We start from the raw sequence: 19,567 nt of genomic DNA, 5'->3' as shown, positions 1-19,567 counted from the left end.
ATACATGACCTTCTTTCAAAATAGTCTAAGATAATTTTTATTGCTGTATCTCTTTAAGCTTTAAGGTTTTTGACGGACAATTAACCTTTTTAATTAAGTATATTCGCTCCTATATGAAACATTTTGTGTAAACGTGCCCTTCCCTTAGAAACAAAGTGGCTATCTATTTCCACTTCCGACGCATAAATTTTACTCGCGTTATTAAATATCATTCCGAGTGAACAAACTAGCGTCAAAATAAAGTGACCAAACGTCATAGCCAAACTGGATAAAGTGTTGTATATGTAGTGCGTGATAATTTGGAATGTTTATCCATTCACCATTAAAATTAGGCTACCCGTTGAATCTTCAGCACAACGACACTCGAAAAAATTATAGCAGAATCAATTGTGAAAAAAAAATAAAATATTTTCGATGAGCGTTTTAAAGAAAGATAATTGGCATCTTTGAAGTCAGCTCTTGAGATTAAGACGTTAGGCGCCGTCTATACGAGATAGCGGATTCGCTTGTCACGACATATCTTTTGCCTTTAAAAGGCAATAGTTAATTTAATAGCAAATGCTCATATTAGTTTGATGGATCTAATATCTTTGCCTTTAAAGGGCTTCTGAGAGCAAAATTATTTACCGCCTTTTTGATATCTTCAATAATATATATTTTAAGAAATATTTTAATTGCAAACATGTTTCGACATATAACTATAAATTTATAAGTGTTTTCATCTTCGTGGCGTCCAATGTCGCGTCCTTTGTTAATACCATAAAGAAAATGAACAGCATGACCTTAAACAATTATATATCAAATAGCAGAGTTGAATGAATCAAACCGGATTACATCAATTAAAATAGCTGCGACATGCAGAGTTCTAAGAATATTTTTATCCATGAATTCACCCTAACAGTCAGCCTATATGATAAATGATTTTTTTATCTTTGTTCTTGAATTCCAATTGGCAATGTAAAATTTCGTGTTTGACGTTAGCTTTATCAGATCGCGTTTGAGTGTTCATTTGATACTGATATCTGACAGAATTTCATGTAAGTACTTGTTTACTGCTGTATTTACTAATATATTAGTGCAAAACATTTTACTAAAGATTCTCATCATAGAAACTTCTGGCAATATAATATCATTGATTTTGTTATTTTATTTACTAATCCACCCAAATTACATATATAATCAAACAGCTTTTTCTATCTAGTTTGATTCAAGTTACCATGAAGTCAGCAGTCATATTTGTCGCCTTTTTCTTGTTTTTGATTGTCAACGCAGATGTTATTAACTTTGCCAATCGAAAATACATGAAGAGGTATGAAAATTTAGTCGGATTTTTGCATGCATATACATTTCAAATTTCAGTTTGTGTTCAATAAGGCTATAAAGCACTTTGCCTACTAATTCTTGCCAGGCTTTAGCTACATCTATATTAGAATGGACACATTTTTATACCCTTACTGATCATGAAAAGAGTTCATTTTGCACCACAGTGACAGCGCTTTTACGTTATATCGCTATGTATATATATATATATATATATATATATATATATATATATATATATATATATAATATATATATAATATTATTATATATATATATATATATATATATATATTATATATATATAAAATATATATATATATATATATTATATATATATATATATATATATATATATATATATATATATATATATATAAATTAACACATGCAGAAAACTACACAACGACATGTAAGGACGAGACTCCGTAATGTCAATATCAATATAAAAATCATAGTCGTTCCCAACTTTGCCTTGTAGCTCAGACGGTAGAGCATCGTTCTAGAATTGCGAAGATCACGGGTTCGATTCCCAATAGAATTTTCTGCTTGCCCGTTTGGTTATACTTCTGTAGAAGAACATATAAAACACATATATATATATATATATATATATACATATATATATATATATTTATATTAGCAGATTGATATAATTAGCAGATTTCAGCACACCAGCTAAAAGTTGAGTTGTATTGCATATCTATAGATCTCTTGGAATTTAGAAACAATGAGTAAAAAATAAGTACAATCTTTGGAAAGATCTGGAGAACAATGATTTGGCTGCCGGAGTGAATGCATGCATGACTTGTATTGATTCCTTAAAATTTGTTAATTGATGTGTTGTTTTAAATATTTCGATTAATGCCGATTCATTTATTCTTCTTTATTTGTTCCCATTTGCGGCTGAAATTGGGCTATAGGCAATTGAGACGTAGAATTTTCGATCTGCCGAAATAAATGGTATAAAAGTTCATTTCTATTAAGTTTGGAAGATGAAAAGATGTTTGATGATAGCCATGCACTGTGATAAATTCTGTAGATGAACAATCATGAAACTGGACTCAAGCGTAAGCCCTGAATTGAAAAAAAATATTCTAAATCTTTTTGAAGAAACAAAACAACTGAATTGGCAAAGACACGGCACACACATGCATAAGCTCCATTATCTAAATATATTCTTACACTTTGTATTGATACCGATTTCTACAAAACAATTTTTGATGCATTTTAGCAATTTAAAACCTGAACAGAAACTGATATATGGAGGAAGAAGATTGTATTATTATTTTGGTGGTGCAAATCATAATCCACATTCTTATCGATATTATTTTCCTGCAAAAGCTGGGCGCAGCGTTGGACGAAGAGGCGGGCGTTTTGGTCGTCGCTGATTGACTCAATGTTTAAGCATAACACAATTAAGGTCAGTGACGTAGGAAGCCTGACAATTTAGTCATGCTATCCTAATATTTTGCATTTGGTGTTCATTTACTTTGAAAACAATGCATTTCTAAGGAAATGAATAATGATAATAACATAAAATTTGCATAGCATGACTAAATCGTCAGGCTGGTTGCTGCTCTACATTGCCATCGGTATTATTGGCTCAAAATTATTGGCAATAAAGACCGCATTTGCAAATCACCTGTTTATTGCTATTGGCGAACAATAGTTCGCTTTATACGGTTTTATCATGGCATTCAATATTTTGGAAAGATAAAATTATAATAAAAGTTCTCTTTAATTTTTAGGTTCAAACAGCAAGTTTTACATTTTAACTCATTAATTTTACCTATTTTATATAATAACTTCATTAATTTCAGGTATTTCAAGTCTGCTTTAGTAATCTGTCAATTTATTTACGTTTTATACAAACTTAAACAATAAATGAGTGTTATATGTGCCCCAAGAGTTTTATTGTCCAAATATTTTGCTATAGCTCGCCTGGTTTTTAATTTTGATACTTAATAATTTTTCAAATTTGACTGCACAGATATTGCAATTGAGCAGTGTGCATAACTTTGTACTGTTTCTCGTTTTAATTCATTTTATATCTCAGAGGGAAGCACTTATAGAGAAAATATATGCAGACCAGTTTTAACGCATTGATTTTCTCTGCAGTGCGTGACAAGCCATAAGTTCGCGTTGTGAATTTTCGATATTAAGTATGTTTATATACAAACCCGAACCATCAAATAGGTGTAAAATATTTAAACTTATTGACTGATCCCGGGAGAAAAATCATGTTCTGTTGACCCAAAACCACTAATGTTGTCGAGATTCCACAAAATTGTTGTCGAGTGTTCACAAATAATTATGATGTTAAAGAGATCAGTCAATTAGTGTTTTATTATATAGCAAGTTTTAAAGGAAACAAGTCAAACAACGGCTGAAAATACGCGACAAAAACGTAGGCAAAAGAAACTATTCATTTTAAAAAGAATTGGGCTGAGGTTCAAAGGTACAGTCTCATTTTTATTAAAGGCTGTTTTCCACTTACGCATTTTTCATACGCACGTACACGCACGTAAAAGTCTAAATCCTTATACATGTTACCTTTGAAAAAACTAACTCAAGTAACTAACTCTGCGTATTCTAGTATGCATTAGTTGACCTAGATGTTAAATAATAAAAATTAAAAAGCATTTAAAATTTTCCGTACGTGTACGTGCATATAAAAGACGCGTAAGTGGAAAGCAGCCTTAACTCTCGGTGGTTAAAAGTATTAACCCCTTATCAAACTGGTTCGATCAAACCTGAAAAACAAGATTTTGCGGTCAACATTCAGAGTCCCCTCTTTTCACGTATATAATAAAATAATATATTCCCCACATGCAGTTAAATAGCCGATTTTTCTAGAACGCGATTTTGTCGATAGGCGTTAATAATGCTCTCATTTTCTGTGACGTATATTCAGTGATGTAACAAGTGTTGTGCCAAATCCGAACGAGATCGCGTCAGAAGAAGAATCAAATAAAACCTTGTGGAAAACTAAAATTACTTTAATAACAACCAAAATATTGCCTTACACTTGCTTTTATATGTTCTGGTAATCTCGCATAAATTAGACCACAGTTAACTGGGATTAGACAGATTTCACGCTTTTCCCGCTATATTGCTTAAATTTGAATTTACATAGGAACAAACAGCACATACACAATACAATAATAATTCCCTGTTCCAACTGATTTCTTGCATTACACAAGCAATATAGCGGGAACACAATGCAATGAGCACAAACAAACTTACAATAAAAGACTTACAATATATTAAACTTATAGTTATAGATTTTCGTTTCTTTGAAGGTTTGCCGAAATCGGATCGTTTTGGGGTCATGAAGATCCGAAGATCCCTGTTTAAAAATAAGACCAGTATACTATAAACTCTGTAATGCACATGCAGGATCCTTCATTTTCATTTTCATTATACATTTAGAGAAAATCTACAAAGGACTGCCCTATTGCAAAATCGAGTGCAAAATTATAAATAGCGCCCATACACGACCACTTGTTAAACCGCAAAATAGCAGCGATATTATTAAAAAATATTATTTAAAAATTGCACCAGAATCTATATGTATTACATATATTCTGACCGCAATTAAATCTAAACTTAATCGAAAGAACGGTTTATTTGTTCCTCTTGGGGGAATTGTCGTATCATGCGAGCGAAATTAAATCGCGCATCGGGAAATTAGCTAAAGCTGTGCACCACAACTCTTGGGAGACAAAACTGTGACGTAGATAAATACGGTAACATACACATTTCAAATACTAGTATAATTTGCGCCAAAACACACTTGCGACGACGAATTATAAAAAAAATATAGAAAAAAAAACAAAAACAAAACAAAACCAAAATGAATTTTCAACTCCGTCGCTCACGCAAGAATAATTTTCCGATATCTTGGATTTGCATAATTTTTATATGCTTGCTTTGATATTCATGACTTAATAACCTGTGTACGAGTTACAGTTTTGTCAGCTGATGAAGTTAAAACTCGAAGAATAGTATATAAAGCATCGAATCCTTGTAAAAAGAGCTATACAGCGAATTAAGACCTTCCGCATTCTGAAACACGACTTGCCGATATCAATGGCAGCTGATTTTAACAAGATTTGGGTTGTTTGCGCATATCTAACCTTGTTTTTCAGGCCATTAATTCGGGAACATGAGGAATGAACATATTATTCAACACAAATAATTTTGTACCATTAATTAACAAGTACATTTGTTTTTTCCAAGAATTGAAACTATTAATTATGTTTCAGAGAACACATGCTATTATGGTACTACTGCACAAGATTCATTAAATATTTAAAGTAAAATGCAGTTATTTCAGGTGAAGCAGTCTCTTCTCATTCTACTTTACTTAAGTAAATTCTTTCCACATGAATGTCATTTACAGTGTAAACAACAAAAGCTATAAAATCCAACTGGCAAATGCCCATAACACCTTGACATTGGTAATAATAAATATGTTTCTTTTTGAGACATGTTTTTCCCTCTACCAACTTTAGGCAGAATGATTTGTCACTGCAAGCCTCTACAATGGTCTTCCCCGACTTGGATTCACTTCCACAGCCCCATACAATGACACTTCCCTAGCATCTGAAAGTAAAGCATCTGGACTTGCTCCCTACCATGGCAACCCTGGATTTACCACCAAACCACAAGCTGCACAGATCTCTACATGTTCTTTGATATTGTCCTTATATCGATAATACCTCATGAGAACAGTATGTTCATTATCAATTCCCCATTGGCAGCTGGCATTCTTTGTAGCTGTGGGTTTTGTGATGCTCTTTATAATACTGTTTGGATAAATGGGCTTCCTTCTCTTGATTACAGTGCCGAACATTGATGATGTTAACCTACACTTTCTTTAATCAAACCACTCTCTGCACTCATTTTATTTTTTGGTATTTTTTTCTCTTGACACCTCTCATTGTTCACTTTTAACCTAACATTCACAAATTTCAAACAATTTTCATCTTTGGGAATATATGCATAATCTAAAGATATGTCCAATTTCTCTAAAATGCTTGATCTAATTTCTGTTGTCTCCAGCTTGTCTCCCATTTCCTCTGCTCTCATAATTCTCTGTCTTGATGGTAACTCGTCCGCTAACTGTGTCCAGTGGGAATGTTAAGCCCTCAAAAAGACGAGCTTGTTGTGTCTTGCTTGTCTTGGGCACGTGCCATTGTTGCAGTTGCTGAGTGCATGTGTTTTCATCTGGTATGTCTGAAAGGCCTAGTTCCATATAATCCAAGAGCTGAAACAAAGTAGCTTCTACATGTTTACAATGATCACTCGCACCAGCAGGGCAGCAACATTTTGCGTATACTACATCGCCTGAATTTTGGTTGAGGTGTGCATAGACAAGATATTGTTTTTTTTTTCATTTCAGCCATAACATTACACCGCACAAGAAAATACACTGTCTCATAACCTTTTCGAACATTTGGCCTTACCTTAAACTGCCTTGGATAATCTGCTTTATATAATTTATATCTGCACTTTTTTGTGTTTCATTGCTCCAACAGGCTGTCCATCAGGTGTTTCAACTATCTCATACCAAATTCTCTTCCAATTTTTTGTATGAAAATTCAGGGATAAAATTTAAACTTTTTGTCCAACCACTTGTCATTGCTGCCAAATTATGATTAACCTCCATTGAAGTTCCCGGCTCATCATCCATTATAAATTATACTTTAAGTTTAAACAATCTTATATTCTACCGAAGTTACTATTACAAATTTAGTACTAAGACCTGCCTTAGTATATAGATATTTAATTATAAAATTTAAAAAATTGCACTAACTAATAATATATGACAGTTTATGGCCATCAAACTATCTATAGGTTTAATTCGTTTTACCTAAATTCTAGCTAAAAATATTATTTTAAACTAAAATAAATTCAATATACTATATAATTTAAAACCTACTTGTTTAATTTATACTAAAAGGATATGGGAGAATGGGATGAAATATATGCATCTGAACTAAAACGTAATGAACACAAACACGTGCATTTTGACGGGACGAAGCTTTCTCGCTTGCAAAATTCTATCCAGATGCCGCTACGTTTTTCTTTCTTGCTAACCGGCCTTGGAAAGGAGGAAAAGTGCATTTTCTTTTCAACACTTTTTTCCTATCTCTTGTGCACCTGTAAACAGCACAGTACATCAGCACAGTGCAAAATATTTGCAATTCGTGCCATAACCATATCACCTTCACCCCAGGTTCTGAGGTCATAATTATAAAAATGTGGATAAATTAGGATGACGGGCAAGATGACGGACGAAGTGCAACATACATATCTTAGGGTACAAGCAATTGTTATTTTCTGCCGATGTAAATGCCAAAAGATTAAACTTTTACTATTTTTAATCATTTATATGATAAGCTTTATCTTAAGATTAAAAAAATCTATTGCCATTTTCCTGTAACATCTATTAGTTCAGTATGTTGGCTTGTTCAGCATATCTGCTTAGTGAATACCAAGATTTCGCTATTATCAGAAATTTGCAGTATGTTGGCTTGCATGTATACAAATTTGCATTTAACTTCTAACATACCCTTCGAATTTTAATGTATAATACGTATACTAAAAGTGAAAAACTTAAAATTGCCTTTACCCTGGACCTTACTTATCGTTTGCCAACGTCTTGGTCAATAGAACAGCAGACAACACATAACTCGGCCGGGGACTAGGCACGAGGAGGCAAGAACGTCATGTAAGGTCAAGAATAGTGTGCTGCCTCGCTGAGCCTCACATAACTAAATCGAGTAACTATCATACCCTCGCCTTTCTTGAAGCACTCTTAATCAAACATAACAAACCTTTCCTTAACACTGGACTTAAAGCCAGCAAAGAACTACAACTGTTCACTCAATCTCCCTATATTTTAAATGTCGGGTCTTTCTTTTCTTTCCTTAGATTAATCTATATAACATATTATTGTAAATATAGCATACATATTTAGTTTTATTCACACCTTATCATGTTTCACTGAATTCGCTCTGCTTTTTTTACCGGCCTTCCCCTTCCATGTTGGATTGACACGCGCTCTCTCTCTCTCTCTCTCTCTCTCTCTCTCTCTCTCTCTCTCTCTCTCTCTCTCTCTCTCTCTCTCTCTCTCTCTCTCTCTCTCTCTCTCTCTCTCTATCTCTCTCTCTCTCTCTCTCTCTCTCTCTCTGTTGTATATATATGCGTTGTCAAGTATTGTATTTCATTCCGTCTGTAGATGACTTTGAATTATATTTTGATTCTCAAGATGTCTTGTTTATTCGGAATTTGCTTTTTACTTTACTTTTTTAAATTGTCGGCAGGTCTTGGTTTTTGGTAAATCAAATTATGGGACTATAGTTTATGCGAACTTATAGAAGTATTGTTTATACTTGAACATCGACATGAATCTTTACCTTATCTCAGTAGATTTCTCATTTTGACGAGCACACCAGGTAACGGAAATATCCATATTTAATACTCGACAAGACGACAACTGAAATCTATTCGACTTATTCGCTATTTAGGAACCTCAAATCATTGCAATAAAAGCCATTTTGTAAAATAAAAATACGAATTCGTATAAATGGCGAGATCAGCCAGAAGAATTCAAAAGATTTTTAAAAACACCACTGTCAAACATGCAGATATTTTTCAATATTCCTTCTTTACTTGAAAAGGATATATCTTTTCCTTTCAGTCAAATGAAGCAAACCAATAAGAAATCAATATTTTTCTTTCACCGGCTAATCGGAAAGCTTAAATTTGGCGAATGAGTCAGACCCCCGCAAAGATAAGGCAAGCCAATGAAGAACCAGTATTAGCCCTCCACCAGCCAACTGGAAACGCTTAAATTCCGCAGATGAGTCAGGCCCCCCCGAAAAGATGAGTCAAACTCCTTCTAAGCCAATCAAATGCCTATAATCAGAAATCGATGAGGCAAAATTCAAGCGGGTATCCGCTATTATGACTCATTTGCCGAGGGCTTAAAAGTCAGTGACCAGCAACTGCATGAAGCTTAATAACTTTTAACTGGACTGTTAATTATCGCATGAATATTTTCGCGGACTGCATGAAGTTTAAATATTTCGACCTGGACTTGGGTAATTCTTGACTTGTCGCGTGACTCATCTGACAACCCCTAGATCCGCTCCTGGGTGCGATTTTAGAATCAAGCGAAACTGGTCGTGGAGTGCCATATGAGTCGTGAGTCGATCAAATGACTGTTGGAATGCGCGGTTCAACGTCGACATGGCATTTGACATCCCTCGAACTTCCAAGGGATTAAATTTTACGGTAACGTTCATACCTAAAAGCATAATACATGTCATACGTACTAAAAAGAAATAAGTACCTAAAAGCACTGTTTCAAATATACTCCATACGTAAATAAAAAATAAGTCCTGAGAAGCGCTGTTTTAAACTGATTAAATACACTTTAGGCATTAAATTGAACGATTGACTTAAAAGCACTGTTCAAATAGATACTCTTTAAATAAGTTACTCAGTACCTCTCGTATTGAAATTGCGCACATTGTCTTAATTGTTCCACTGATTTGATAGTGAAATCATCGCCGTTTTGAGGGTACTTCTTCTCTGACTTTCTTTCGCTTGCTGCCTTCACTCACTTGGTTATTGGTTTCTTCGCCTACTTCATGGTCAGAAATATCGACTATCCCGAGTTCCTCGTCATTGGCCCACTTTTTGTTAAAGAAACGACATTGTTCGTCAGTCCAGTTTCCTAACTTATTAGGGTCAACTCCATCTGGCGTCTCGGTTATCTCGCGGCGAATATCTTCGGCCATCGTGTTCGTCCAAGAAACTATTCTTTGTTGAAGAACAGCGTCTTTCTCCTCGTCAATGAGATCGATTGTTTAGGGCAGAAGAATTCACAACATTTAGGATTGTTCTTGTTGCAAACTTAAAACATTTCTTTCTTCACAAAGATTGCGGTCGCAGGCACTCCATGTAAGCATTGCTTTGCTGTCGGGCAATTTCTTTGCGATTTGCGATATTTATGTGCAAGCTACCCAAGCTACCAGCTCAGGCTCGTCCTGTCGTTAAAACATATTACCAGTAATGTGTGCAAAAACGCGTTTGGACAAAGTCATCAACTGACAATGTGTTCAGTCATATATTTAATTATGCCGGCCTTAATGACCCTTGGCATTGTCCCATATACCATGTGCTATTTGAAATTCCCGTTTAGAATCTTGTGGCTTTGAGAAAATCGGTTGAAAGGGATAATCAAATTGCAAACAGTAACACTGGCAACTTGGATGGCAACCACGATTGTATTGCGTCAGAATCTAAGAGCTTAATTGCATGCTGACCAGGTGAATTCGTCTTAAACCAGGTAATTATAAGCGAGTGATATCGTTTGCGTAAAAACTATAACATCAATTAAACTACAATTCTACCAAAAATTACTGAATGGCTGCAAATACAAAAAAGCATATTGCAACGAGTATGACGCACATTTGATCCTAAGTCTAACGCCTTTACCCACTCAGCCATCCTACCAATTCAGGCACAATATTCACCGACTAAGTGCACATTGCTGTTGTGAAATGTGTAAATATTATACGGCTTCGTTGTGTTGCTGTGGACGCTTCTCGTCATTTTTATATTTGTTCTTGTTGCGTAATTATTCCTTTTTGAGCAAATAATATTTTATATAAAAAGTCTTATTTGCCACTTTTCAATTGAAATTTTTGGTGAAAGTGTATTGGACAAACAAAATACTTGTGATATTATTCATGCAGGCGCAATATTCGCCTATAGAAAAGCGACTATACGTGTAGGCTCATGTGACAAGTAACTACACGCATATATCTAATGCAAAAATAGCTACACCTGATTTTTTCTGCTATCCGAGATATTGTTCATTTTACTTTACGGAAGGTTTTTCAGGTTTATATGCAACGTAGTCCACCAGGTTTTAGTCAGGCTGGTCTTACCCTAGCAACTGCTGTAAATGTTAGGCGGCTTTCATTGTCCTGTCGTTGATGTTATTGCTTCTCTTAATTTTTATACTTGTTCTTGTTGCGTAATTATTTCTTTTTGAGAATTATTTGATTTAAAAAATTCCTATTTCCCAGCTTTCGTTTGAAATTTTTGATAAAAATGTTTCGGAAAATAAAATACTTGTGATATTATTTAGGCGCAATATTCACTCATACAAAAACGACTATAAGTGCAGGTTCATGTGCCAAGTAACTGCACGCACATGCATCTCTAATGGAAAAATGCACCAGATTTGTTCGTTTATTTGAGATATTTTTTCTTTTAATTTTAAACAGGTATTTTTTACGTTTAAATGGATCCTATTCCACCAGGTTAGAAGAAGGCTGCTCTTGCTGTTGCAACAGGTGTAAATATTAGGCAACTTTCATTGTACCGCTGTGAATGTCGTCGCTTCTCTTAGCTACGTTTTATATTTGTTCTCGTTGCGTACATAATTATTTATTTTTGCGAAATTAATATTTAAATAATTTTAATCGCAAATACCTTCTTATTTTCTACTTTTCGTTTCAAATTTTCACTGAAAGTGTGTTGGAAAAACAAAACACTTCTAATATTATTCAAGCAAGTGTACTCTTAAGAAAGCGTCTTCAAATAATGACATGCATGTAACTCCAAGCACATCCCTAGTTCAAAAATAAATTTCTTAGCTTATCTACTGAGATATCTTTCTCTTGAAGGGAGAGGGTGAATGATTCTTTACCTTTGAATAAAGCGTATAGAATAGAGCGAGCGAATATAGGAGAGAATAAAGGTGTAAAAATTATTTTAATGATATTCAGTGATAATCGGGGTTCATTATATTCCATGCCTCATTATATCTATACTTTCCAATGCATTTAGTGCATAAGAACAGCGGCATTTGGCTTAGATACGAGTGTGTTGCTAAGTTAAGCAATGACATGATTGTAATAATAATTGTTCCAGCTCAATTGGTCTTAAGACTGGGTCTCAGTGCAGTAAAATCTTGATGACAAGTATTAAAATAAAACGTATGAAGTTAGCACAGTAATACATTCACCTCGTATTTATGTCTTAAGGACATATTATCGTCTGTGAAAGAGAATATAATTCCAAGAGTTTCAAAGAAACAACCGAGACAGCTAAGGTAGGAAATATTTTTGAATTTTTAAAACCTAAGCTTTTTAAATTTCTCGGAATCGAAAGAATCGACAACATTTTACTTTGGTTGTCAAAAATGTTATGTCGAAGTTTATGTCAACATTGTATGTTGTGCGTTTCATTTATTAGTTCATAAATATGATTCCTTAATGAAATGCAATATATTGATTATATAATAAATAAAGTCATTAATGATAAAGGCATGAAACGTGCCTTATTTAATAAACAAGTACGATCGTACTATTGGACCAGGAACTGGTGAAGTATAGATTCAATCTTTCTCTCCAGGATGAAATTTCAAATATCTATGAACCTATATAGGCAATCTTGCGAACGGTTATGTTAAAATTGTCGTTTTTCTACATTTTCTCATCTGCAAAGACACTTAAAATGTGCCGTGTTGCACATCTATGTCCTAATCTATGCCGCTGTAGCTGGCGAGAAGCTAGCGTTGCGTGCACCGCGCGTGCATGCCACTGTCATTATAGTCGTTTTTATGTATGCTGGGCAAAGCCTAAACAAATAAATAAAAAATAAGTAATGCCCTAGAGAGAAACGCATTTAACGCAATGGTCCTATAGTCATGAATATATATTATGTAAAAAACAAAGAAAATACACGACCTTCTGGCTTGAACTCATAGTATATGAATATTAATAATATTAAAATTTGCCTCCCGCCACAATCTTACATGGCTTGCAAATCTTCTCAAGAATATCAGCACAAACTATTTAACTCCGTAAGTAGATAAATAATAACCTTCAACATAGTTGTGTGAAGTTTTATCACGATCTGGCGCGAAATGACGGAGCCTTAGCCATTTGAACTTGCTTCAGTTATGCATACTAATATTGAATATAATCTGTACGGATTACTACGCTACAATTTTGAGTTGAATTTTGAGAATTTCAGTCAAGTTGAATGCAAATTAGGACAATCATAGATTAAAACCGTAAATCTTAACAAGCTTCATTATATCTATTGTTTGTATTGCACTCTCAGTGGTGCACATTGAACATTTGCACTGTTGCTTACATACAATTACAGTAAAGCTGTTTTACAGAATTTTCAACATCTAAATCAAAATCTAATGATTTGACTAACAATCTTCTTAGACATAAATTCTCACTTGAGCAGTACTCTCTCATATCATCTTGTATTTTTAGTCTATTTTTGCCAATACCTCGATTGTTAACACAACTGATGAAAGCTTGCTATCTCTCCTTGCACGTCCAGTTTCCTGGAAGTAGGCTTTCAAACTACATGGTGCTCCGATGTGCATCACCTGCCCTATATATTTGGATTGTTTACACCCATCCCAATTGCTACAGTAGCAAATACAATTCCGATAATGCTTGTTCCCGAGCAAAGCTGTTTTAAGATTTTATCCTTCATCTGTGCTGTTTGTGGAGCATGAAACTGTGCAAAAAGTCGGTTTGCTGGAATAGCAGCAGAGCCAGGAGGGAAGTATTGATGACTACCAAGGACATACTCGAAGAGCTTATAAATTATCTGCTCTATGCAAATCCACACAACCTCAGCAGACACACACAATTGTAATTTGGTACTTTTCATCCAACGGTGCTTTGGCAATTGGCATGAGAACGGATTTAGTAGCATCAACATCTTGTCCAAGTATAAATACCTCGCAATCGAACGTGGTTGAGCAGCTTTGACTTCGCAAAAAACAGCACTGGTTGCAGATGGAAAATCGAAGACTTCCCAAAGCCTGTCGGCAAAACGCACATCACATCTTTTTGTAATTAAATATTTTCCAGGCAAAGAACTTGCTTTGGTTTTAATATAACTTATTTGTACAAGCTATTTAAAATAGGAAATTCTAAAAAAGTTTAAAAGGTTATGCAGACCAGCATCGATAACGCTCTCGTGCTTGTTTATGAAGTGGTTGCCTGCTAACCAAGTGTAACACGATACTCTCCCCTCGCCCCCTAAGGAATTCACTTTGGCCTCTGTCACATGACCTGCTCTGACCAGGGTCTTTACTCCCCCCCCCCACGAGTAAAGACCTTGGGTACGAGGTTGATTTTGATTCAGATTTTTTAAATTCAAAATAAGCCTATGTGAACCATCTTTTTTAGGTTGCAAAAATATTTTAGATATGAAGTCATGCATGGCTTTCTTTTTAAAAGGGTTGTATAACCCCTTTTCCCATAAGCTTTTAATCTCAGAAGTACCTAACACAGTTTCTTCCTGAGTGAAGCCATAAGGCATAGGTACACTTTATTGTTTTGGTAAGCTGTCAAAGTCAATATGAGTGCCTCGAACCATATCTAAAATTTCTGTGTCAGATGTCAGCATTTCCCATTGATGTACAAAATTAGAAATCTAACCTGCTTTACTTGATGGAAAGCTTTTTTTTTATGCGCTGGCTATTCGTATCAATATTCCTGCACAAGGTAGACTTGCCTTTGTGTGAGAGGTTAAAGTTGTTCTGCATCCTTCTTGGAGGGGTATTTCTTCCTTACTCTGGCTTTCTGGCGACTGCCCCAAGAAAACTCCCGATGTCTGTAGTTATTAAATCTACGTAATCCTTGATTAAATGACTGTGAGGAGCTAGTCCTTTCAAACATATTAGTTGGAGCTAACTTTACTACCAATAAGGCTAGTTTCCTTCAGATCTTTCATTTCTTTCTGAAGGTCATCCCCAAACAGGAGGGATGTTACTGGATGATCAGAGTTACACAGATTTCGGTAATCTGCATGAAAATATAGGTCGCATAAGTTGTCGTCTTAATAGTGATAAATCAGTATTAATGTGACCAAACAATGCAGCTGCATCTGCAATTTGAGAGGTGCATGTCTAAATCATTTGAGCTTTGGTCCTTACATACCGCATCCAAAGTATAAGCAAGGCTAGCACCCACCGCAATACATGTTTTTAAGGATTTGCTTATTAAGCAAAATCCTTTATGTCATCGTCTGTGTAAGATAGATAGATAGATAGTAAGAATGTGACGTAACTACGATATCTTCCGAGGACTCAAAAATTCGCAAACCGTCGGAAACTATTATCCGCTATTACTGTTGCATCAGTTTGTGAATATTTGCGATCTTTTGGGCAAAAAAATACCGCATAATTTCGTAAATGCACGAGCAACTAAAGATTTAGCCTATTTTTAGAGCTAAGCGAAGGGATAAATGGCTATTTTGTGCTGGGATTACAAGTGGGAAAGGTCCTAAAAGCCAAATTCACTAAACTAAAGGAGCGGGATTTTATACAAAATTGAAGGTGGTGTCTCCACTTAATAGCTCCATTTTTCTCTCATGGAACTTTAGAAAATATAATTGCTTGTAGCGGAAGCATTGAAACAATTTCGTCGTGCGTTTATCAATTTCGTCGTGCGAATATGACCTTGTCCTAAAACGAAAGATATTTTCAACAATTTTAATATACCTGAAGAATACAAGCAGGTTAAACGTTCAGGAAATGGCTTTAAATGTGCGGGAATTGGTTTTATATACTATTATATAACTATCACTACGCCATATGTGCCCGTGCGCAGGCCACCATAACATTGGGCTGCTTATGTTCATGCAATCGCCATTCGCAATAAACAAAACATTGGTATGCGTTTTTGCAAATCCTTATGCACTCTTGCCTATTTTTAGATGTTTGTAATCTTAACATAGTTGCGTCTTTGGTATGATTCTAGTGTCTTCCAGACAGGCGTGTTCACACGCGGGACGCGAATCATTTCGCAGTTGTCAGGCCTATATATTGTATTTGGCCACTTTGTCTGTTAATATTTTTATGTCCATTCACGTTTCCCAGCGTTTATTCATAGTTTTGGCTACATGCGCGTCCACTTGAGGCCCAGTAGCAGCATTCTCATATTCTTGTTCAATTTCGTCCAAAACGTTTGCGTGGGTGGTGTTGTCATTGCTTTTGATACAGTCTTCCGTGGCGTTCTTTGCCGCAGGCATTTTGGCGCCAATTAACATTTCAGCGTCGTCGCTCTCATTAGCAGATTGGGGCCAGTACTCGTTATTTTCACATTTTCCTCTCGACCGCGTGGCTGCGTGCTGTTGTTGTTGGCTCAATTGCAAGGCCTTAATTGACGAAGCCATATTATTCATGCTTTCTTGCATTTGCTGTATCAGATTATACATCGGATCAGGTACGCTAGTCGAAGCTAAGCTGTATTCATTTGGTGCATCACTAAGCAGCTCGTTCTCGTCAATCTCGACTTCTTTCGCTGTCGACATTTCTCGCGTGAGTTTTTACCACTTATTAACAATTTAGCTAAGCAGTGTTTCGTTATTGTATATGTTTTCCCGATCGTATCCACCCACATACCTCGAGTTTTTGCCCCCTGAGGTTGTATTTTAAGTAAGTTTGTTGGTTAACAAAGGCAACACGTATTGCCTTTGTGAAACGCAATTCGCAATGTTGGATTCGCATTCGCTATCTCATATTATTTTGTAGTGACGTAACTATGACGAAATAGAATCTAAAGTTCCGTTGAGGACAGTTTATCATCCCATTTTTGGTGAAACATGTTATCTCTATTCCTTTTATGTTTAGCGGGCTCATTCTACTTTCATATCTCGTATTACCATTTTGCCGAAAAGACAATACAAAGTCATGATCACTGGCAAGATGGACACAGACTTAGCCACCTTGCGGCCTTGCCCTGTATATTTTCGTTTGAATATTAAACAATTTAAAATGTGAATTAAATCTTCTGATGTTCAGAGAAGATTTCTGACTGTCAAGATATACTGTGTTTGACTTCAGAATAGCTAGAATTACGCTAACTCTCAACCTGAGAATCATGCACCTTGACCGCTCTTACGAAATATAACGCCTAAATATGAATATTGAGTCAGTGAAGCGTGTTCCTGAAAATAAACTAGAACTTGATCCTGCGGTGTGTTAGCCCAAGTGGCGTGACTAAAACTATAATTGGGGGCGTCATATATCCGGTTCAGCCCGACAGATTTCTGTGCAATAGCTGACGATAGAAATCCCTCTGGCAGAACTGCATGAATATATGAGTATTCGCCCTCCTCTCAATTATCCACTTCACCAGCCTCCATCAATCAATAATCATTTGCAAATATATGTCTCGATTTTGCAAACAAAACAAAGAAACATAGTCCTATATTATTGCGGCTGATTTTGCCAACTTTCCTTTTATTTGTTACTGCATGCCAGCCATTCAAAGTCAGACCTTATGTATGCATGCAAATGAAAAGTGTAAGTGCAGTTTTAAAACACGTTGACACGCAGATATGACACATCCGTTTGTCAAAATATAGATATTAGGCTATTTAATATTGACATTTACGGCCAACAGCTATAACTATTCTCGATATTGAGAAATCTTGATCATTGCAGCAGGAATCGAGATACAAACCAAGCTGTCGAAAACCTGTATGGGTTACTCTCAAAAAGGAATCGCTAAGATTGGTTTACATATAAGAAGAATTCTTCAGGCCTGCAGACGTATACGGTAGGGCTTGTTTACAGTCTGTATACTGTTACGCAAGGCTTTATTGCACACTGCATGAAAAGCCGAGTATTCACAGGTGAATACAGGCGAATATGAGTTCGAATATGGTTAGTATTCACACGTATTCACACATATTCACTGTGAATATCCTCGGAATATCAGGGGTATTCCGACGTGAATACCTGTGAATAAAACACACCCCATATTCTCACCTAGAATATGTTCGAAAATTGTGTGAATATTTTTTGAGGTAGGATATTCACACTTGGTCATATTATTAAGTGCTGTTGAATAAGTATAGAATAAGCGAGACATTATTCACTGTAAAAATTTGCCGCTAATTTGTCTATAATGCCAAATATACATATATAGCCTTGTTGTGATTCTGCAATCGCCTGCTAGTGTCAGGTATTGACGATATAGATTACATTATCGAGAATCGAGACTTTATTTAGTGTCTTTGATCTCCAATAAACTTATAAACACATGACCAGGACCTATATTTTCTGATTTTCAATGGCAAATTTTGATCGGATTTTTCCTCCTTTGCAATGCCTTGACTTTGCCATACATTGTTAATCCGCTCGAATATATCCTTGTATTGAATGTATAAATTTTAACTCCTGTACGCTCCTATGTTATAAGATTAACATTCAAGTCCCATATGTGTATAAAAATACAGCATAAAGCCCCGTGTAAATTTTATGTGGCTTATCTCTCGTTGTTCTCTAAAGATAGCAATGTAACATAAACAGTTTTGCTTCGAAGGAAATTTCCTTATAGAAATGTCCTCACCGTCATTTTGGTGACATTTTTGGCGCTAGGAAATAGCGGCGCGAAAATGGTGATATAAATAATGAAATAAGTGTTAACTGTAACTCACCTACAAGGCTACAAACTTCGGTTGGAAATGTTTTAACTATGTTCAGTTTGTTGCACAATTAAAATAAGATGCAGACAAAAAGAAATATATCGGCGGTACATATGTAGTGCATGAAACTATACAAAGGTTCGCAACCATGGAATGATTTGTTCTGAACAACAGCCATGTGACAGTTCCGATTCCACCATTGACAACAACTTTCGTCCATATCTTTGGCTAGTAAAAGGTCCTGCCGTCCTGGGATTCCACGAGCTCAATATGTGGTATCAAAATCAGACAGAACAAACACACAGACTGACAGAAGTCTGAGACCAACGCTTTTATGGTTGGCAATTGGCATCAGCACAACTTTTTTGTAATTTATTTATAAAAAAATTACCTAAATAGGGAAAAAGGAAAATTCATAAAATCCATAAAATCACTACCAATTAATGATCCCACAGATTGACGAGGCTCACCCCGAGTAGAGAAGTTCATTCGAGCGCGATACTATAGCATTTAACTAGGTCTTGGCGGCTGCCGATCGGTAAGGATGGAGACGGTAACACGGCGATGCGATCGAGCGAACGAAACGATCGAGCTAGACGATGCGAACGAGGTTGGTGATGCGATCGTGATAAGTCAGGGAATGCGAGCGTTCTTTAAGACTTGCTAAGCTTGGACACTTTTAACAGGAACATCTGGAGCTAAACGGTACCTTTTCCAAATAGACTCTAACGCCACACGG

At 35.6% G+C, this 19,567-nt stretch overlaps 1 long non-coding RNA gene across 1 annotated transcript; it reads left to right on the top strand.

The window, feature by feature from the left end:
• Nucleotides 1-957: 957 nt before the first annotated feature.
• On the top strand, nucleotides 958-3,178 carry LOC114536467. The gene is made up of 4 exons (XR_003688449.1): nucleotides 958-1,037; nucleotides 1,202-1,309; nucleotides 2,555-2,743; nucleotides 3,072-3,178. It is a non-coding gene; the product is annotated as an uncharacterized LOC114536467 (long non-coding RNA).
• The last annotated feature ends 16,389 nt before the right edge of the window (nucleotides 3,179-19,567 follow it).

Source organism: Dendronephthya gigantea, unplaced genomic scaffold (genome assembly GCF_004324835.1).
Source record: "Dendronephthya gigantea isolate DGI-Jeju-01 unplaced genomic scaffold, DenGig_1.0 000136F, whole genome shotgun sequence".
Lineage (NCBI taxonomy): Eukaryota > Metazoa > Cnidaria > Anthozoa > Malacalcyonacea > Nephtheidae > Dendronephthya > Dendronephthya gigantea.
Note: the sequence above shows the minus strand (reverse complement) of the source record. Positions and strands in the feature narration are given on the sequence as shown.